Source organism: Rhinoraja longicauda, chromosome 24, assembly GCF_053455715.1.
Source record: "Rhinoraja longicauda isolate Sanriku21f chromosome 24, sRhiLon1.1, whole genome shotgun sequence".
In the NCBI taxonomy this organism is placed as follows: Eukaryota; Metazoa; Chordata; class Chondrichthyes; order Rajiformes; family Arhynchobatidae; genus Rhinoraja; species Rhinoraja longicauda.
The window spans coordinates 32,183,199-32,205,955 of record NC_135976.1 but is presented as its reverse complement, the minus strand read 5'-3'; the positions used below and the strand labels follow the sequence as shown (position 1 = coordinate 32,205,955).

Below are 22,757 nucleotides of genomic sequence, written 5' to 3'. Positions count from 1 at the left end.
ACTTCACAGCATCTTTCCGAAAACATGGTGATTATAAACTGACCACAAATCAGACAAATCATCACACAAATCTTGGATTCTCTTTTATATTTCAGGAATTGCAAGCAGGAGAAGTGAGCATCGTTTATGCAACACAGTCGGACATTCAAAGCAACAAGGAAGCTGCCCATTTGTCTAATCAAAATCAAACTGTGTAAGCAGGAGTGCAATTTCGAAGGAAATCGACAGGGACACAATCCAGTACAGATGACAACAATGTCACCCGCAGAGATAGGTCTGAAGGGTCTCGACACGAAAAGACACCCATGCCTACTCTCCCGAGATGCTGCCTGACCCGCTGAGTTACTCTAGCATTTTGTGTTCACCCACTCAGATGCCCTTCAAAAACCACCTTCTCCTCACAATCCACGATCTAGATTTATACATCTCTGTGTCTCTCCATCCTCCCAGCAGCCAGAACTACCATGTCTGCCACTGTGCCGGTACACAGCCGCGCCATCTCTCTGTGTTTTACATTTCGGGCATCTGCAGTTTTAAAAATTCTCTTTTAATCTGAAACTCTGCCACGATTCTACAATACCGACATTCAAACACCTCATTAGTGCAACGGTATCACTATCAACAGCTTTTCATTTTCCTTGTATAAAATTGTTGATAGTGATACTGTTGCACTAGTATGCACACTAAGTGTGTGAATGGCGGTATTGTGGAATTGTGTGTCGGGAGCGAAAGAAAAAGTGGAACAACATTGAACTAGTGTGCCCGGTGATCGTTGGTCGGTGTGGACTCGGTAGCCCGAAGGATCCGTTTCCATGTTGCATTTGTAAACGACAACTAAATATCCCGGTGAACTTTCTCTGCAAACCTCTCCAAACATTTCACATCTTTTGTTTTATAAAGCGGCGTCAAGAGCTCTGCACCAGATTACCAACAATGTTTTGTGCGGATGCCAAAGTCACTCACTGAGAAACATACCTTCAGATACTTGGAGATACACATTGAATGTTGGTTCGCCAGGTGCAGTAATTCCACAGCTGTACCATCCTGTATCTCCAGAGTGAAGATCCTCCACCGCCACAGTAAATATTCCTCGTGCCGGGTTATCTGTTATTGACACTCTTCCGCCCTGTTCATGTTTCCCATTTGTTTCCACTACATGTGCACTTTGGCGACTTGTCCCACGGCACCAGTATTTTGTGTGTGAGCGGTACACTGCTGCATAGTGACAATCGATTGTGATCGCTCTTCCCACAACCCCTCTTACTTCGCTCTCTGCCCACAGTGCACCTGAAACTGAAGGGGAAATCTTTCATAAATTGAAGAGTAAAATTTGCCTTTCACAAACATATAGTTATTGTATACATCAATGTGTACAAGGGAGTCAGCCCAATCATATTGTTGACTCTGTTGAATTCCACCCAGATTGCGATGAGAGACAGACACTGTACACCGTCCCTCAGCGTCTGCACAGGTCGTTCCAAAGCGCTTCCCAGCCAATGGCGGTGGGAATGGTGAAGAATGACGCATTTAACACGGAGCCCGTTGCATTAGAAGGCGCTGTCGATGGAGTCTTGATGCGGTGCATCGTGCAGATGGTGCAAACTGCTGCTGCTTTGCATCAGTGGGGGAGGTTGAGGATGGGGTGTCTATCAAGCGCGATGCTGGGTCATGACAGACCACGCACAAGTTCTCAGCGAAACTGTGGCCTCGGCTACGCTTGGCCTCGCCGATGTAAACCATTCTCTCTGTCTTCTGGACTTCCCCTCTGAGCGTCTGCACAACTACCGGGAGTTGCATTTCAAAATTCACTTTGACAAAAGTAAGGGTAATACTTTATGGAGTGACGGCCAAGTAGATTCACTTTAATTTTGTGAGATTACTGGAGTTCCTCCAGAGAGTTCCTCCAGGTTTTTAAACCTGCCGTGATCATGAAATTGTACATACTTGGTTATAATTGATGGATGCAAGCAGAATGAATTTGGTTGTTTCTCTGTCTCAAAGAGACTGAGATCTTAAGCGGCAGCCAGAAAATCTTTTTTAAGGCAGAAGCCGGAAATTTGATGGAATGTACTCAACCCGTTGTGTTAAGTGCAGGTTTTTCTCTCCTTTCGAAGCTCAACACGCCCCAGGTGAAAGCAACAGGCAATTATGTGCTAGTCCCCCAAACAAACTCTCGCATTTTACACAATGAGCTCACGTTGGCTGCAATGATGCCATCTGCAGATACCAAGAAACCCACGAACATCGCCACAAGGTGAAAAGCAGCAGCTACAAGGACACGAGAGAAATTGTAAAAGTATTCCCACGGGAAAATAACATTCACCTGTATTGTTGATTTCTGTCACATAACTGCCCGTTCCTGCTCCGTTGAAGACTTTCACGATGAGTATTTCACTGGATTCTGTCCCACGATTATTTGAGGCTTTGCAGTAATATCGACGGTGTTGACTTCTGAGGATTTCACAACTCACATCCAGTTGATTGCTATTCGAGATCTCGGAATCCGCAAACTGCTTCTTTTCATACCATTTGTACTGGATGGGAAGTGATCCACGGGCAGACGCACAGAACACAGGAAGTTTATTCGGGTTGTGTACATCTGTGGTGTCGGTGTTACACACTGGCGTGTCCGCCACTGAAGTTTGCCGAGCGTTGGCGACCCTCAGTAAATGATCTTTTCCTGTTTACTTGCCCAACTAAGAACATTGTAGAGAGGAACCGACCATGCACCAAAACAATTTAATTCTGTCTTTATTCGCCTTTGACCCAAGACTTCTGCAAACATTGCTCAGCAAACAGTGTTCCAACGAGCTGGTCGCAAGATGCGGTTCAGAGATACGAATCGGAACATCCTTGTTTCAGCAGCGCGAGCAAACTGTCAGCATTGCAGAACAATCCAATGTAAAGAAAAATATGACTGTTTGAACATATTAGATTAAAGTACATTCCAAGCCAGTACCCACCTCTAAAAACAACGGTGGGATCGACCCGAAATGTCACATATACTTCCCCTCCAGTGATGCTGCCTGTCCCGCTGAGGTACTCCAGCATTTTGTGTCTATCTATGGCATCTCAGGCCGTTTATCTCTCGCTCCCTGTGAGGCACTTTGGGATGTCTTGCAGTGGGGAAAAGCTCCTATTTAAGATCATTCCTCCCATTAGAACACTAACGATCTCGATTTGAACGGGCCAGGCAGCATCGGTGTGACACAGAATCTGTAAGTATCTCTGGCTACTCAGCACCCCGCGCAATTCCCTGACCTGGGTGTTTATGAGTTCAAAGCTGCATCTGGTCTAATTTACTCGTCTCCCCGCTGACTGTGTGGAGAATATTTATCTTTGTCAGTGGGACATTTTACCAAAAACAATCCTTGACCGTTTCCGAACTTGATGGTGTTACTCCATTATTGCAGGTCACCATTTCTTATTTTCAAGCATCATCCTTCATGGTTCTTTCAAGGGCGGGGTTACAGTCACAAGTCAGAATGAGAAAAGCAACACAATGTATTTGCAGTTTCACATCCCGTTCTTTAAAAGTTGCAACTCAACCATTTTGTTCTGCACAAGAATAGACTTTCCACTATTGATAGTCCTTGCACGGTGGACAATATAAATAACTCGTTGCAGCATTAAAATGTTTAGCAATATTACTGTACTCAAAAGACGCGAAAGTGGGATAAAATAGAACTAGTGTGAAAGGGTTGATTGCAGGTTGACGTGGACTCGGTGGGCCAAATGGTTTGTATCCGTGCTGTATCTTTCAATCACCCAATCAAAAAAAAATAGTTGTACAAAAAGCGGGAAAGGCAGCATCTCTGGATGAAAGTAATGGGTGACGTTTCGGGTCGAGACCCTTCTTCAGACTGAAGTCAGGGGAGAGGGAGATATTTGGAAAATGAGACAAAGGGGATGGAGATCAAGTAAAATGTCGAATAGATAATTGTTTGCTGGGAGAAGGTATCCACAAAGCAATGGGAGATAGAAGGTAGTCGGAGACAGTAACATTTATCGTTTGACTGGGAAGGGAGGGGGGGGGGGGGTGCTTTGCAACGGAAAGCAATGGTTACTTGAAGTTAGAGAAGTCAATGTTCACAACGCTGGGGTGTAAGCTGCCCAAGCGAAATATGAGGTGCCGTTCCTCCAATTTGCGCTGGGCTTCACTCTGACAATGGAAGATGTCCAGGACAGAAATGTCAGTGTGGGAATGGGAGGGGCAGTTAAAGTGTTTAGCGACCGGGATATCAGGTAGGTTTATGAGGACTGAGCGGAGGTGTTCAGCGAACCGATCGCCGAGAAGAGAAACCAATCGCAGGCTCGGCGATCGTTTCGTTGAACACCGCCGCTCAGTCCACCTAAATCTACCTGGTCGATCCACAGATGCCGCCTGTCACGCTGAGTTACCACAGCAATTTATGTCTACCTTCAGTTTAAACCAGCATCTGCAGTTCCTTCCTACATAAAAATTAGTTGCATGTCGGAAATGAAATCTGCAGATGTTGATTGTGCTTAGCGCGTCAGTCAGCATCTGTGGAGAGAAAAATAAGGCAAATAGTCAGAACAATGTCGTGGCATAATTTTGTTCTGATCGGACAGCATGGTCTGAAAGATTAATTGATTGTCTTTCCTAAACGCCATTAACGTTTGGCAACAGGAGGAATATCTCGCAGTCTGATTGCAGTCTGTTCTTTATCACTAAAGTTGCAGTCTAAACAAAACAAATTAGACAAACCATTCATTGACAACAACAATTTATTAAGAAGCGTTCTGATGCAGTGGTGTTCATTAATCAGTGAAAAAACATTTTTCTCCAGGAAGTTAAATGTATAGAATATAGCTTAACAGACTGTCAGGCTCTGGAGCAGCAGAAAACATGAAAAGGTTAAAACAATGGTTCGAAGGTGACGAAAGAAACCTTGGAAGAGGTGACAAAAATTAAGATCAGTGCGGGAAATGGGTTTTGGAAACAGATATGGTTTGGAAAGTTTGAAACATTGCTTTGAAGATACTTTCATGAAATCGTTAATTGAATTGCAAGAGACAGATATTCTGTCCAATTGATATCAGTTGACAAAGCAGGATGATGCCTAAATATTTCATCGCGGTGCTGAATTCCCTCACTGTTGGTGCAAGCTAGGAGTCTTCACTGTAATTCGTGGGCCGAGTGGCCAGGTTCTGATTCATCGCGTCTCTGCAAAAGACAATGTGAAGTCATCAGACTCATTGACAGTGGGAACCATGCTTTATTTGACCCGACCACTCCCAACACAATGCTGTCTGCAAGGTGGACCCCAACGAATCCACACCAGGCACAGAAATCCACACAACCTCGTGATATCATCCATATAGAAATTTGGTTTGACTTCAGGATATGAAAACGTGCACGGTTTCTGTGTCCATCAATGGACAGGATATTTGAATGCATTAATGGAAACCGCTTGGATACTTTCGGCGACGAGAAGGGATGGCATTGGTCAGAGAGTGGTGAATCTATGGCTTTCATTGCCACAGGAGGCTATGGAGGCCAGGTCAATTCTTACCGAAGATGCTGCCCGTCCCGCTGAGTTAGCCGAGGAATTTTATATCTATCCAAGCCAATTAATATTTTTAAGGCGGAGATTTTCATATTCTTAATTAATAAAGATGTCAAGGGTTATGGGAAGATGGCAGAAGAATGGGATCGAGAGGGAAGGATAGATCAGCTGTGATTGTGAGCGGATTAGACATGATCGGCTGAATGGCCTAATTCTGATGATATAATTTATGAACTTGATGACAATAAAACTTACCTTGGAGGCTCTTGTGAAGAACGCGATTGAGATACTCCAGATCAAAAGCAGGAGAAAGAGCAGCCAGCGCCCCACAGTCCATGCGATGTAACTGAGCAAAGGGCAAGAGATACAGTATCAATGGGAGGAAACGAGACGGTTTATCTTTCAAGCATTTACCTGTTATTTGCTTCCTAATCTTGGTGGAGTGGAGCGGGGCAAAGCAGGAGAGCCAATTGAGATCTGGGAGAATGAACGGGTGTTAGACTGCGGGGGGTGGGAGTTGAGTGCGGTGAGAACAACTTATGATCACCAATAACAGTCCTCATTGCTACAAGACTGGGAATGAGACATTACACGGTTAAATTGACTCGGAGAAGACTCTTTGATTTGAGATGGAGCAGTGAAACCAGTGAATGTAAATGTTGGAGAAACACAGTGGGAGAGGCAGCATCTCTGGAGAGAAGGAATGCTTGAGGTTTCAGGTCGAGATCCTTCTTCAGACTGGTAGTCACGGGAGAGGGAAATTGAGGATGTGGAAGGATATAAAGAACAGCGTAATACCCTGGAAGAAAGAAAAATGCAGCTAATACGAAGAATATATTAAAATCCACATGGATAGATGGGAATAATTTAAAAAAAAGATTAGTTCTGATGGTGGAAGGGAGGCGAGGCAATAAATATGGAAACAGATGAGGCCAATTAATGAATTAAATTATAAATGATAATGCTTAATCTCACACCCTCGATATTACTTGGATTAACGCGGTAGGTGGGTGGATGGAGGAATCGTGTTCGAAAAATCGGTTAAGGATTCGCTCATAAAGGTGTGGCTTTTATTAACGTTTTATTTCCTAACGAGTGTGATAGAAAGTCAGATCTATTTCAATTGTAATAAGGTAAATAACCACGCCAGAGCAAGTCACAGCAAAGATAAACTGCAATACTTGGGTTTGGCAACAATACTCATCTCACAGCATGGGATGAGGTTCTTGATGGAGCGGTCATTGTGAATACTGTAGGGTACGCCCTCTAAAAGCAGCAAATGGAGGAACTTGCTCCTATCATCCAAGTATATACACAACACAATGAGAAGTAAACCCAGTGCAATTCCCCTTCTGATGAGTTATCATATCTGGTTTGCACATTATATACTTATATTATTATAGAATAAGGTCATAAGGTCAGAAAGCCATAAGGAATAGGAGTAGAATTAGGCCATTCGGCCCATCAAGTCTACTCCGCCATTCAATGATGACTGATCTATCTTTCCCACCTAGCCCCATTCGCTTGCATTCTCCCCAAAACCTCTAACACCCGTACTAATGAACAATCTATCTATGTCTGCCTTAAAAATATCCACTGACTTTGCCTCCGCAGCATTCTGTTGCAAAGAATTCCACAGACTAAAGAAAATTTTCTTCATCTCCTTCCAAAAAGAACATCTAATTCTGAGGCTATGACCTCTAGTCCTAGACTCCCCCACTGGTGGAAGCATCCTCTCCACATTCAGTCTATCCAACACTTTCAATATTCCGTATGTTTTCATACTTCTAAACTGTTGTTTCGAAGAATGTTTCAGAGAGAAATGTATCTTGTGGTACCAGGCTTGAAACATCTACAACGCCATTGGTTATTTTTCCTGATATTTGAGTTCTTAGGATCCATAGGGAGACCCGTTATGCAAACAGGCCATTTGGCCCTTCAGGTCAGTGCTGTTCATCAACCACATTCACACAAATCCTGTGGGAAGAAGTGTCGTCTAGATAGTTGTGGGAGCCAGTAGGTTTATAATAGACATCAGTCGATAGTCTATCTCCTGTGATGGTGAGATCGAGAAGGGGGAGGGAGGTGTTGGAGATGGTCCGTGCATTTGAGTGCCGGATGGAGTGCAGGAGACCGTTCCCTCTGCAACCCTGCTGAATGGCCCAATTCTACTCCTATTCCTTATGAACTTATGCTCCCTGGTTATCTCATCCTTTCCCATCCAAACCACCCCCTCCCCAGGTACCTTCCCCTTCAAATGCAGGAAATGCAACATCTGTCCATATACCTCCTCCCTCGACTCTGCCTCAACTGGCCTTTCAGGTTAGGCAGATTTCATTTGTACCTCCTCCAACCTCATCTACTGTATCAGTACAGCAGATGTGCGTAGACGTGGAGAACATAGGTTTGGGTGAAGGAGTAGAATATGTGGAGGGTATCTGAGCAAGGAATATTTTAAAACCTAGATAGTGGAGGCACTTGAATTGTCAAGACTGAGAATACTGCGGATGAGGGGCTGGTAAATGGGATTAGTATCGATGGTACTTAATGGTCAAAATGAACACAGTGGACCAAAGCTGATACAGTCCACCAGGATTTAACTGTGGTCACATCTACTGATAATTTCTGTTCCCTTCCCATATTTGTGTGTCGGTCATGTGGAGATGGTGGCGGGAAAGTGAAAGTGCTTGGACAGATGTCGCTGCAAACCCAGTTTAAAGGTGTGTAAACATAAGAGGAAGTTCTGGCCAGGAAGCTGGCCTTCACCAGTACTCTATAAATCTATTTCTGGAGCCCAGCATACGGGTATTGACAAATGGGCCATAATGCCATCGTTTTAATCTTGATAAGTTAATTAAATAACATGGATTTCAGGGTATCAGTGGTTTCGGGGAGAAGGCAGGCGAATGGCGTGAAGAGAGAAAGATAGATCAGCCATGATTGAATGGTCTATTTCTGCTTCTATCACTTATGATCTGATGACCCACCCCATCCCCACTTCCCCTTCTTCTCCTCGTTTCGTCCACTACTTACCAGGGGCGTTGATTTTCACGAGAAAAAAGCAGGACTCGCCACTGCTGGAGATGGACACGTTGACGATTTCACTAGATTTTGTTCCACGTTGATTTGAGCTTTTGCAATAATATTCATGGTGCTGGTGTTTGAAGGATTGACAATGTAGATCCAGGGTATTGTTGTCTGAGATCTTTGAATCCACAGATGGGGTGTTTTCATACCAGCTGTAGCTAATGGGAAGGGATCCCCGGACCGACTCACAGGACACTGACACTGAGACCCCGGGAAAGGAGACATGGGCTGGTGACAGAAATCCAAGCACAGGAACTGACACGGGTTCTGTGGGAAAGGAGCAAACAGTCATACACTGAGTGAACATCTGAAAATCAAACACTCGCCAATATACACCATCTCTGTATCTCAGCCAGAGCCGCCAGGTTGGAATCTGACACAGCCATCTACATGGAGTCATCGAGTCATAGAACGGAGAAACAGTCCCTTCAGTTTAACTTGCCCGTGCTGACCAACACGCCCAATCTACACTAGTTCCACTTGCCGTTGCTTGGCACTTCATTCTCTAAACCTATCCTATTCATGTTCCTGTCCATTTAATCGATCTAATCCTCGCATAATTTTGTACCCCTCCGTAAGATCATCCCTCTTCCTCCTGCGCTCCAAGAAATAAAGTGCTAATCTACTCAACGTCTCCCGATAGCTCAGGCACTCGAGTCCTGGCAAAATCCTTGTAAGTCTTTGCAACCGATCCAACTTCACAACATCTTTCCGAAAACATGGTGATTAAAACTGACCACAAATCAGACAAATCATCACACAAATCTTGGATTCTCTTTTATATTTCGCGAGGTGTGTGAATGGCGGTATTGTGGAATTGTGTGTCGGGACCGAAAGAAAAAGTGGAACAACATTGAACTAGTGTGACCAGTGATCGTTGGTCGGTGTGGACTCGGTAGCCCGAAGGATCAGTTTCCATGTTGCATTTGTAAACGACAACTAAATATCCCGGTGCAAACCTCTCTGCAAACCTCTCCAAACATTTCACATCTTTTGTTTTATAAAGCGGCGTCAAGAGCTCTGCACCAGATTACCAACAATGTTTTGTGCGGATGCCAAATTCACTCACTGAGAAACCTACCTTCAGATACTTGGAGATGTACTTTAAACGTCGGTTTGCCAGGTGCAGTGATTCCACAGCTGTACCATCCTGTATCTCCAGAGTGAAGATCCTCCACAGTCACAGTAAATATTCCTCGTGCCGGGTTATCTGTGATTGACACTCTTCCGCTCTGTTCATGTTTCCCATTTGTTTCCACTACATGTGCACATTGGCGACGAGTCCCACGGCACCAGTACTTTGTGTCTGAGCGGTACACTGCTGCATAGTGACAATCGATTGTGATCGCTCTTCCCACAACTCCTCTTACTTCGCTCTCTGCCCACAGTGCACCTGAAACTGAAGGAAAAATCTTTCATAAATTAAAGAGTAACATTAGCCTTTCACAAACATATAGTTATTGTATACATCAATGTGTACAGGGGAGTCAGCCCAATCATATTATTAACTCTGTTGAATTCCACCCAGATTGCGATGAGAGGCAGATACTGTACACCGTCACTCACCATCTGCACAGGTCGTTCCAAAGCGCTTCCCAGCCAATGTGGGTTGGATTGGTGAAGAATGAAGTATTGAACACGGAGCCTGTTGTAATTGGAAGGTGCTGTCTAGGGAGTCTTGGTGAGTTGCTGCAGTGCATTGTACAGATGGTGCAAACTGCTGCTGCTCTGCATCAGTGGGGGAGGTTGAGGATGGGGTGTCTATCAAGCGCGCTGCTGGGACATGACAGACCAAGCACAAGTTCTCAGCGAAACTGTGGCCTCGGCTACGCTTGGCCTCTCTGATGTAAACCATTCACACTCTCTTCTGGACTTCACCTCTGAGCGTCTGCACAACTACCGGGTGTTGCATTTCACAATTCACTTTGGCAAATGTAAGGGTAATACTTTATGGAGTGACGGCCAAGTAGGTTCACTTTAAATTTGTGAGATTACTGGAGTTCCTCCAGAGATTCGCACAAATAAATATGTTTTTAATCCGGTCATGATCATGAAATTGTACATCCTTGGTTATAAATGATGATGGATCCAAGCAGAATGGATTCGGTTGTTTCTCTGTCTCAAAGAGACTGAGATCTTAAGCAGCAGCCAGAATTTTTATTTTAAGGCAGAAGCCGGAAATTTGACGGAATGTACTCAACCCGTTGTGATAAGTGCAGGTCTTTCTCTCCTTTCAAAGCTCAACACGCCACAGTTGAAATCAACAGGCAATTATTTGCATGTCCCCCAAACAAACTGTCGCATTTTACACCATGAGCTCACGATGGCTGCAATGATGCCGTCTGCAGATACCAAGAAACCCACGAACATCGCCACAAGGTGAAAAGCAGCAGCTACAAGGATACGAGAGGAATTGTGAAACAGTATTCCCTCGGGAAAATAACACTCACCGATATTGTTGATTTCTGTCACATAACTGCACGTTCCCGCTCCGTTGAAGACTTTCACGCTGAGTATTTCACTGGATTCTGTCCCACGAGTATTTGAAGCTGTGCAGTAATATCGACGGTATTGACCTCTGAGAATTTCACAACTCACATCCAGTCGACTGTTATTCGAGATCTCGGAATCCGCAAACATGTTTTTTTCATACCATTTGTACTGGATGGGAAGTGATCCACGGGCAGACACACAGGACACTGACACTGAGCCTCCGAGGCGTGAGACATTTGCTGGTGACAGATATCCGAGCACAGGAACAGATACAGGTTTTGTGGGAACATCTAGAAAACAAACACTTGTTTAACACTTGTTTAACTCATGTGTAAACATCTAGAAAACAAACTCTTGCATGGACGTCGTGTCCAATCTGTCCCTCTAACTCAATCCCTCCTGTCCTGGCAACATCATTGTAAATCCTTTCTGCACTCTTTCCATCATAAAGACACTCCTCGTACAGGTGAGAGACATATGTTGAACACAATACTCCAAAAGTGGACTCTACATCTGCACAACTGAAGAATAACGTTCCATGTTCTATTCTGAATGCCCTTACTGATGATGGTCAGCGCCCCCAAAATGCTCTTCATCGCCCCGGAATTTAATGCCGTTTACTCAATATCATTCCAATACTTGTTTTCACACCCGGGTAATGTCCGGGTGGAGAGGCTGCCGGGCGGTGGGTGATCGACGGCTGCTGGGGGTGGGGACGCATTGACAGGACAGGTGGAGAGAGAGAGAGAGAGAGAGAGAGACCGCGGGGTGGGGAGGGAGTGACTGATCCCTGAGGTGGGGGCGGGGAGCGGGCTGGTCTGCTCCGGGAGGACTGAACGCAGTCTGTTGAGCTCTGGGGACTGATTCCCTGTTCATGATTCTCCGGGTATTCAGACCGCGGGTAACACTTGTTTCTCACTGATCTGTTCCTGACGGATTACTGGTTTGAGTGGGAATACAAACCTCTGACTGGGTGACATTTCATACGGTTCAGAGGCAGGGAAATGTGGTGAGCATCCCACTTGAAGTGGGTGGCCGCTTAGTGGGACAGAACCCGCACTGGGTGTGAGCAAAATGAGTGGAGTTTCCCAACACCCGCCCGCTCCCCGCAGGTCTCTGCACCGCTGCGGAGCCTTGGGATATCGGTGCTGCCCTCAACCTACCCGCAGAAAACATGGATCAGGCATTTCAATGGAGACATCAAGTCGATCGCTGAGAAACGTACCGTCAGATACTCGAAGATATACGTCAAGCAATTGAATGTCGGAATGTGATCTAAATTCATAATGGTACCATCCTGTATCTCCAGAGTGAAGATCCTCCACAGTCACCGTAAGTATTCTGCTTGTCTGGTTATCTGTGATTGACATTCTTCCGTGTTGTCCATTTGTTTCCACTAAAACTGCACACTGACACCACGCATGGCACCAACATTTTGTGTATGAGCGGTACTCTGCTGCATAGAGAAGATCGAATGTGATCGCGCTTCCCACAACTCCTGTTACCAATAACGCGGTCTGCGTCGCACCTGAAACTGAGGGGAGAAACTTTCAGTTGGAGAGTAAATGAACTGTTTAATAGAAATAGATACGTTTTGAAGATTACATGAAAGAATACTTAAATCGTTCCATGGTGTGTCATATCGTTTCACGGCCAATGTCTCCGGTCTGAAGTGCAGGCAGTGTTGTTACTGCACCAGTCGTGTCACTGTTCTGGCCTCGTGACAGTACAATTTGGGTTCACTTCCCACTCCAGATCCCTGAGCAGAAACTGGGCTGGCATCGGAGTGCGGCACTGAGGGAGCGCGGAGGAGTTGCAGGAGCTGACTTTCAACAATCCCAGGCGGTGCCCGGCCTCTCACCCGATAGAAATACCCCACTTTGCTATTTCATTGGCGTTTGCCGCCCGCTCCGCTCCAACTTTCATCTCTCAACCGACACTGTGCCGGACCCGTGTTTGGACATTCACCGCCGCCACTGCCTTTACATAGCCCTGACTGAGGACAGAGGGCGGACGAGTTAGAATAAAGCGGGTCCCTTACAGGAGAGCGTTACTAGCGTGAAAACGCACACCGCCAGATTCGGGGACAGTGTCTTCCCAGCTGTTATTAGACATCTGATTCATCCTACCACAACCAGAGAGCGGTGCTGAACTCCTCTCTACCTCTTTGATGACCCTCAGACTACCCTTGATCGGACTTTGCTGGCTTTACTTTACACTGAACGTTATTTCCTTTTAATGTATCTATGCACTATAAGAGGATCGATTGTAATCACGTATTGTCTTTCTGCTGGCTGGTTAGCACGCAACAAAAAAGCTTTTCACTGTAGCTCGGTACACGTGACAACAAACTAAACTGAATTGGGAGCCAAATGTCCCGCTGCTCATCCGGGACAGGTTCTGTTCCCAATGACCCCGGCTCGCCCTTGACCTTTCAGCACGACCAGGCCGCGGGTTGGAGAGAGGATGGAGAGAGAGTTGGGGGAGGGTGGATAGAGCGAGGACAGTGGTTCAGTCTCAGACCCCGCGGAACTGTTGGATTTGCGACAGAGTTGAGTTGGACAAATGCAGGGAATATTTGAACGGAAGCAATGAGTCCACAATCCTGACTTCCACCTCAGTTGTAAACACATTTTAAAAGTGTAGAATTAACTTCCTGGTGAGAGTGGAACCTCTGACCTTCGGTCCGGGTGTCTTGGAGTATCTGCTCCAAATTCATTCGCTATTTTATGCCTATAAACTATCATCAGGATGCAATTAGACCATGTGTCAACAGTGGTTAAACTACGAACATAGTCTAGATATTCAAATGTGATTTCAGATCCATCACCACAATGCACTGCGTTCAATTTCCCCCATTACATGTCTACATATACTTAACCATCTCTGCTGTGGAAAGGGTGCACGGGACCCCAACTAACATTGATCATAGGAATATCAATATCTGGCTTTCACTTACCGGGCAGCGAGGTGATGAGGAGAATGGGAATCCACATTGTTTTATCCATAGTAACAAGGCCAGCAATGGACTGTCGCTCAGCTCTCTCTCAGATACAAACGCATCGCTCAAATAGCAATGAGGAAGATGGGAACAGGAACTCAGATCGTGAATCATATTGAGCCAGTAGCAGCTCGACACGTTACCGTGTGAAAGGCTCTGGGTTATATTTAGCAAATGGTTGGGTCAGATGATCACAGTGTCATACAGCACGGAAACAGGCCCTTCTCCCCAATGCGTTAGACCAATATGCTCATCTAAGTTAGTCAAATTTGCCCACCTTCGACCCATATCTCCCTAAACCTTCCCTATCCATGGGCCTGTCCAAGTGCCCGCTACATGTTGGTATTGTAGTATTATAACGAGCTGGTCGCAAGATGCGGTTCAGAGATACGAATCGGAACATTCTAGTTCTTTAAATTGGCGGGGTTAGAGTCACAAGACAGAATGAAAAAAGCAACACAATGTATTTGCAGTTTCACATCCCGTTGTTTACAAGCTGCAACTCAACCATTTTGTTCTGCACAAGAATGGACTTTCCACTATTGATAGTCCTTTAACTCATTTGCACGGTGGACAAAATAAATAACTCGTTGCAGCATTAAAATGTTTAGCAATATTACTGTATTCAAAAGACGCGAAAGTGGGATTAGATAGATGTAGTGTGAAAGAGTTAATTGCTGGTTGACTTGGACTCTGTGGGCCAAATGGTCGGTATCCATGCTGTGTAACCCAATCAATAAAACAATGGTTGTACAAAATGCTGGAATAACACAGCTGGAAAGGCAACATCTCTGGATGAAAGTAATGGGTGACATTTCGGAATGAGACCCTTCTTTAGACTGAAGTCAGGGGAGAGGGAGATATTTGGATAAGGAATGGTAAGGTGTGAAAACGAGACAAAGGCGATGGGGATCAATGAAAATGTAGAATAGATTATTGTTTGCTGGGAGAAGGTATCCACAAAGCAATGAGAGATAGAAGGTAGTCGGAGACAGTCAGATTGGTCGGTGAATTGGGAAGGGAGGGGGAGGGTGGATTGAGAGGGAAAGCAATGGTTACTTGAGGTTAGAGAAGTCAATGTTCACACCGCTGGGGTGTTAACTGCCCAAGCGAAATATGAGGTGCCTTTAACAGTTCATTTAACAGAGTGTCAGGCTCTGGAGCAGCAGAAAATATGCAAAGGCTAAAACAATGGTTCGAAGGTTATGAAAGAAACCTTAGAAGAGGTGACAAAAATTAAGATCAGTGCGGGAAATGGGGTTTGGAAAGTTTGAAACATTGCTTTGAAGACACTTTCATTGAATTCGTTAATTGAATTGCAAGAGACATATATTCTGTCCAATTGATATCATTTGACAAAGCAGGATGATGCCTAAATATTTAATCGCGGTGCTGAATTCCCTCACTGTTGGTGCAAGCTAGGGGTCTTCACTGTAATTCGTGGGCCGAGTGGCCAGGTTCTGATTCATCGCGTCTGTGCAAAAGACAATGTGAAGTCATCAGACTCATTGACAGTGGGAACCATGCTTTATTTGACCCGACCACTCCCAACACAATGCTGTCTTCAAGGTGGACCCCAACGAATCCACACCAGGCACAGAAATGCAACCTGCACACGCACAACCTGACAAAACCTCGTGATATCATCCATATCGAAATTTGGTTTCACTTCAGGATATGAAAACGTGCACGGTTTCTGTTTCCATCAATGGACAGGATATTTGAATGCATTAATGGAACCCGCTTGGATACTTTCGGCGACGAGAAGGGATTGCTTTGGTCAGAGAGTGGTGAATCTATGGATTTTATTGCCACAGGAAGCTATGGAGGCCAGGTCAATTCATACCGGAGATGCTGCCTGTCCCGCTGAGTTAGCCGAGGATTTTTATATCTATCCAAGCCAATTGATATTTTTTAGGCGGAGATTTTCATATTCTTAATAAATAAAGATATCAAGGGTTATGGGAAGATGGCAGAAGAATGGGATCGAGAGGGAAGGGTAGATCAGCTGTGATTGAGTGCGGATTAGACATGATGGGCTGAATGGCCTAATTCTGCTCCTATAATTTATGAACATGATGACAATAAAACTTACGTTAGAGGCTCTTGTGAAGAACGCGATTGAGATACTCCAGATCACAAGCAGGAGAAAGAGCAGCCAGCGCCCCACAGTCCATGCGATGTAACTGAGCAAAGAGCAGGAGATACAGTATCAGTGGGAGGAAACGAGGCGGTTTATCTTTCAAACATTTACCTGTTATTTGCTTCCTAATCTTGGTGGAGTGGAGCGGGGCAAAGCAGGACAGCCAATTGAGATCTGGGAGAATGAACGGGTGTTAGACTGCGGGGGGGGGTTTGAGTTCGGTGAGAACAATTATGATCACCAATAACAGTCCTCATTGCTGAGGCATGGCAACAAGACTGGGAATGAGACATTACACGGTTACATGGATTCGGAAAAGACAAAGAAAGACGTCATGAGATGGAGCAGTGAAACCAGTCAATACAGAGTAGATAGACACGAAATGCTGGAGAAACACAGTGGGAGAGGCAGCATTGCTGGAGAGAAGGAATGCGCGAGGTTTCGGGTCGAGACCCTTCTTCGGACTGGGAGTCACGGGAGAGGGAAATTGGGGATGTGGAAGGATATAAAGAACAGCGTAATATCCTGGAAGAAACAAAAATGCAGCTAATCCGAAGATTATATTAAAATTCACATGGATAGACAGGAATAATTAAATAAAGATTAGTTCTGGTGGTGGAAAGGAGGCGGGGCAATAAATATGGAAACAGATGAGACCAATTAATGAATTAAATTATAAATGATAATGCTTAATCTCACATCCTCGATATTACTTGGATTAACGCGGTAGGTGGGTGGATGGAGGAATCGTGTTCGAAAAATCGGTTAAAGGTTCGCTCATAAAGGCGTGGCTTTTATTAACGTTTTTATTTCCTAATGCAAGCATAACATATGAGTGTGATAGAATGTCAGATCTATTTCAATTATACTAAGATAAATAATAAAGTCTTCCTACTTTAAAAAACTATATTATGATGGAATATTCAGGGGTATTCCTCACCAAAGGGATAAAGCTCACCAAATCCACCCAAAACTTCATCCTCAATATTGATGGTCTCCCAGTATCCACCTCACCTCACATCCGGAATCTTGGAATCATCTTTGATCAAACCCTCTCCTTCGACAAACACATCAAACACATCACAAAGACAGCCTTCTTCCACCTCAAAAACATTGCCCGTCTCCGTCCATCCCTCTCCTTCACAGCTACAGAAACCCTCATCCACGTCTTCATCACCTCCCATCTGGACTACTGCAACAGCCTCCTCTATGGCTCACCCTCAAAAATCATCACTAAACTTCAATACATTCAAAACTCCGCTGCCCGCCTACTCACCCACTCCCCGATCCGTGACCATATCACCCCCGTCCTTTACAAACTCCACTGGTTCCCCACCCCGCAGAGAAGCCAGTACAAAATCCTCTTCATGACCTACAAAGCCCTCAATAACCTGGCCCCACCCTATGTGACTGACCTCCTCCACAGGCACACTCCCACCTGCACCCTCCGCTCTGCTGCTGCCAATCTCCTGTCCCCCCCCATCCGGACCAAACTCAGATCCTGGGGGGACAGGGCTTTCTCCATCGCTGCTCCCACCCTATGGAACTCACTACCCCAAACCGTCAGAGACTCCTCCTCACTCACCACATTCAAAACATCACTGAAGTCTCACCTCTTCAGCACTGCCTTCACTGAAGGTCAACTCACCTTCTGTCTCCTTTCTCTGTCCGTTTACTTATTTATCTATTTATTCACTTCTCTATGTTCTAGAAATCCCTGTAAAGCGTCTTTGAGTGTTTGAAAAGCGCTATATAAATGTAATGCATTATTATTATTATTATTATTATTATATATATTTTTAATGGTTTGAAGGTTCAATATGTGGGAGAGCGTCAGTTAACTCAGTTCGCTGTATTCGGTCTGATTCAAGACTGTTTTCTCACATTCTGCGACAGCGACATTTGTTGCACGACCCCATCAATTGCATGGCGATTCCACGTGATATCAAGGCGGAATGTCTTAGCCCATAATTCACACTGCATTTTCCTATCAACACCACACCAGAACAAGTCACAGTAAAGCTAAACTGCAATACTTGGGTTTGGCAACTGTACTCATCTCACAGCATGGGATGAGGTTCGCGATGGAGCGGTCATTGTGAATACTGCAGGGAACGCCCTCTGAAAAGCAGCAAATGGGGGGACTTGTTCCTTTCATTCAAGTATTTCCACAAAACAATGAGACGTAAACCAGTACAATTCCACTTCTGATGAGTTAAATTATAGCTGATTCGCAAGTTATATACTTATATTTTTTATAGAATAAGGTCATAAGGTCACAAAGCCATAAGGAATAGGAGTAGAATTAGGCCATTCGGCCCATCAAGTCTGCTCCACCATTCAGTGATGACTGGTCTATCTATCTCACCTAGCCCCATTCGTTTGCATTCTCCCCAAAACCTATAACACCCGTACTAATGAGCAATCTATCTATGTCTGCCTTAAAAATATTACTTACTTTGCCTCCACAGCATTCTGTTGCAAAGAATTCCACAGACTAAAGAAAATTTTCCTCATCTCCTTTCCAAATTAACATCTAATTCAGAGGCTATGACCTCCAGTCCTAGACTCTCCCACTGGTGGATACATCCTCTCCACATCCACTCTATCAAAGCCTTTCACTATTCCGTATGTTTCAATGAGGTCCCCCCCCTCATTCTTCTAAACTTTTGTTTACTAGATTGTTTAAGAGATACATTTAACTTTTGGTGACAGGCTTGAAACATGTACAAAAGCATTGGTTATGTTTTCTGATATTTGGGTTAATAAGATCCATTGAGAGACACAGTATGGAAACAGGCCATTTGGCCCTTCAGGTTTGCGCTGACCATCAACCACATTCACCCAAATCCTGTAGGAAGAAGTGTGGTCTAGATAGTTGTGGGAGTCAGTAGGTTTATAATAGACCAGTCGATAGTCTATCTCCTGTAATGGTGAGATCGAGAAAGGCGAGGGATGTTTGGAAATGGTCCAAGTGCATTTCAATGCCGGGTGGAGTGCAGGAGACCGTTCCCTCTGCAACCCTTCTGAATGGCCCAATTCTACTCCTATTCCTTATGATCTACACCTCCCTGGTTATCTCATCCTTTCCCATCCAATCCACCCCCTCCCCAGGTACCTTCACCTTCAACTGCAGGAAATACAGCATCTGTCCCTCTACCTCCTCCCTCGACTCTGTCCAAGAACCTCAACTGTCCTTTCAGGTTAGGCAGAGTTCACTTGGACCTCCTCCAACCTGACCCAATGTATCAGGTGTGGACTCTTATACATCAGCTGGACCAAACGTTGAGTGGGCGATTATTTCACTGAACTCCTACCCTCAGTACGCCTGGGACTATATGATTTACCAGTTGCTAAACACTTTAACCCCCCCTCACATTCACACACTGAACGTTCTCTCCAGGGCTTCATTGTCAGAGTGTGGCCAAATGCAAATTGGAGGAACAAAACCACGTATTTCGATTGGGCAGCTTAAGCCAAGCGGTATAAATATTTCTTTTTCTAACGTTAAATAACCCTTGCATCACCTCTCTCTCCGTCCCTCCCCAACCCTTGTACGAATTTCACGAAAAACACCAGCAATTAGCACATGGCATCCTTCATTAGGAACAAGGTAGTTTACCATGGAGGATTATTGGATCTTTTCGAAGTTTCACAAGAATATTCAAGTCCTGTTGGAACAAGGAAACAAAAACTCAGACTCGCTGCCTTTTACTTGTAGTTGAACAATAGAGCATGCTTGTCCGATGTAAAGAATTTATAGGCTGAATCGGCAGGGCAATGATTCTTCAGTGTAATTTGCAGCGAATGGGAGATGTTGTCGTGACGAGCTGCAGTGATGGTTACAACTCAGGTCGCCAACAGTAGCGCGGTGCAGTGGCGCAGCGGTAGAGTTGCCTGCCTTACAGCACCAGGGACCCGGGTTGAATCCTGACTACGGGTACTGTCGACACGGAGTTTGTAGGTTTTCCTTGTGACCCCGCGGGTTTTCTTCAAGTGTTCCGTTTTTCTCCCACATTCTAAAGACGTGCAGGTTTGTAGGTTAATTGACTTCTGTAAATTGTCCCTCGTGAGTAGGATAGAACTAGTGCACCGGTGAAAGTCAGCTGCTTCGACGTTTTATCTCTAAACTAAACTAAAGGACTGATTTCACGAGAGGGATACTGCCTGGGATGAAACATTACAGTTCGGAGGAGAGGCTGGATAGACGGCGTTTTTATTCCGCCACAGGACAGGAAGGAGGAACATATTACAGGTGTGCAAAGATATGAGGGACACAGGTAGGTTATCGTGGGAAATCAGCACAGCAGATGTGCGTAGAAGTGGAGAACATAGGGTTGGGTTAAGGAGTAGAATATTTGGAGGGTATCTGCGCAGGGAAATTTTTTAAACCAAGATGGTGGATGCACTTCAATTGTCAAGTCTGGCAAGACTATGAATGAGGGGCTGGTAAATGAGATTAGTATCGATGGTACTAAATGGCCAACATTAACACGGTGGACCAAAGCTGATACAGTCCTCTAGGAGTTAACTGTGGCCACATTTACTGGTAATTTCTGTTCCCTTCCCATATTTGAGTTTCGGTCATGTGGAGATGATGGCGGGAAAGTGAAAGTGCTTGGACAGATGTCACTGCAAACCCAGTTTAAAGCTGTATTGACATAAGAGGAAGTTCTAGCCAGGAAGCTGGCCTACATCAGCACTGCGAAATCTATTTCTGGAGCCCAGCAACCAAGTATTGACAAATGGGCCATCATTCCATTATTTTAATCTTGATAATCTTATTTTAATCTTAATAACGGTAATTTCAGGGTATTAGGGGTTATGATGGGAAGGCAGGAGAATGGGGTGAAGAGGGGAAGATAGATCAACCATGATTAAATGGTCTATTTCTGCTTCTATCACTGATGATCCTATGAACCACCCCACCCCCACTTCCCCTTCTGCTCCCCATCCCCTTCCCATCCCCTCCACTTCTTCTCTTCATTTCCTCCACTATTTACCAGTGCCGTTGATTTTCACGAGAAAACTGCAGGACACGCCATTGCTGGAGATGGACACGTTGACCATTTCACTGGAGTTTGACCCACGTTTATTTGAGGCTGTGCAATAATATTGATGGTGCTGGTGTTTGAAGGATTGACAATGTAGATCCAGGGTATTGTCTGAGATCTTTGAATCCACAGATGGGGTGTTTTCATCCCAAATGTAGCTAATGGGAAGGGATCCCCGGCCCGACTCACAGGACACTGGCACTTAGCCCCCGAGACAGGAGACATGGGTTGGTGACAGAAATCCAAGCACAGGAACAGACACAGGTTCTGTGGGAAAGGAGCAGACAGTCACACACTGAGTGAACATCTGAAAATCAAACACTCGCCAATATCTACCATCTCTGTATCTTAGCCAGAGCCGCCAGGGTGGAATGTGACCCATCCATCTACATAGACTCATCGAGTCATACAACGGAGAAACAGGCCATTCGGTCTAACTTGACCATGCTGACCAACACGCCCAATCTACACTAGTTCCACCCGCCCTTGCTTTGCCCTTAGCCCTCTAAACCGATCCTATTCATGTACCTGTCCAAATTGCTCTTAAATGATGCGATAGTACCTGCCACAACTACATCCGTCGGCAATTCGTTTTATATACCTCCCGACCTTTGAGTAAAAAAAGTTACTGCCCAGGTTCTTGTTAAATTATTTCCACGTCATCTTAAAACTATGTCCTCTGGTTCTCGATTCCCCTACTCTGGGCAAAATACTCTGTGCATTTATTCCATCTATTCCTCACATGATTTTGTCCAACTGTGTAAGATCATCCTTCATCCACCTGCGCTCCAAAAAATAAAGTCCTCGCCTGCTCAACCCCTCCCTGTAGGTCGGGCCCTCAAGTCATTGCAACATCCTCGTAATTCTTCTCTGCACCCTATCCAATTCGACAGTATCTATCATATAACATCTATATACAAAAACTCTCGTTTGTTTGTTCCAGTTTAAGAATAAGGGGTAGGCCATTTAGAACGGAGGTGAGGAAAACCTTTTTCAGTCAGAGTGCTGTGAATCTGTGGAATTCTCTGCCTCAGAAGGCAGTGGTGGCCAATTCTCTGAATGCATTCAAGAGAGAGCTAGATAGAGCTCTTAAGGATAGCTGAGTCAGGGAGTATGGGGAGAATGCATGAACGGGGTACTGATTGAGAATGATCAGCCATGATCACATTAAATGGCGGTGCTGGCTCGAAGGGCCGAATGGCCTACTCCTGCACCTATTGGTTTATTTCTATTGTCTATTGAACTACAACCTAAACGGTACACGATAGTGCAACAATTTTAGCCCCACCTTACACATAGTTGTCCCTTTGATGGTAATGGAAGAAGATTCATTGAAATCGCTGTTATATTTTTAGTTATTCACTTTTTAAAGTTTAAATCTTTCTCCTAGAGAGGGAGAGGTGGAGGGAGGGAGGATAAGGGTAGTTGAGGGAGACGGAGTGGGTTGG

The 22,757-nt window shown here is 45.0% G+C and overlaps 1 pseudogene; it reads right to left on the bottom strand.

The window, feature by feature from the left end:
- The window catches only part of LOC144605237 (uncharacterized), an 86,802-nt pseudogene that overhangs the window by 2,738 nt on the left and 61,307 nt on the right, over positions 1 to 22,757 (bottom strand).